The sequence below is a fragment of the Adiantum capillus-veneris genome, chromosome 29 (assembly GCF_014529385.1).
Source record: "Adiantum capillus-veneris isolate H3 chromosome 29, ASM1452938v2, whole genome shotgun sequence".
NCBI lineage: Eukaryota > Viridiplantae > Streptophyta > Polypodiopsida > Polypodiales > Pteridaceae > Adiantum > Adiantum capillus-veneris.
In genome coordinates, this window is record NC_140959.1 from 121,053,092 (window position 1) to 121,053,762 (window position 671).

Consider the following 671-nt stretch of genomic DNA (forward strand, 5'->3'; position numbering starts at 1 on the left):
CTTGTAACAAGAGTAACCATCTCTCTCTCTCTCTCTCTCAGAAGTGCTCTCTTCAAAGTCTCTGCTTTAGACTGGCAATTTATTCATTCTTGCCGCTAAAAGAGATCGTGATGTGCTGAGGCATTCATTGCTTCACTTGTGACAGGGGTGGCCCTCTCTCTCTCTCTCTCTCTCTCTCTCTCACACACACACACACACACACACACACACACACACACACACACACACACACACACTCTTTCACTATATTGGGCTTGACCTAATTACCTATCTAGACCGGACTTTCTATATTGATGGGATGGAGGGCTTGTTTCTCTTTTGTATACCATGAAAGGATGGATCCCATATATTTTGTTAACTGATAGTTCTAATTGTGGATGACCCTCCCCTATGGGTGTGAATGGTCTTTTTGTATTCTATGGATACTCTTTGGTTAATACTCGGGTGCTTGATAAACTTGTGATCTGAGTGGGACTTGTCCGCTAATCCATTTCTCCACCCCTTAGGGGTGACCCTCCCCTTAAGATGTTTGTGGGTTGTTTGGATGGTTGTGCTATGCCTATTGGGGTTGATCGTTACATTGTTTGGTGGATTTTTTGGACCTCCTATCGTATACCACAATTTGGCAATGGGCTTGATCCTTGGGTTGGAAACTTGCCTTGTTTAATAGT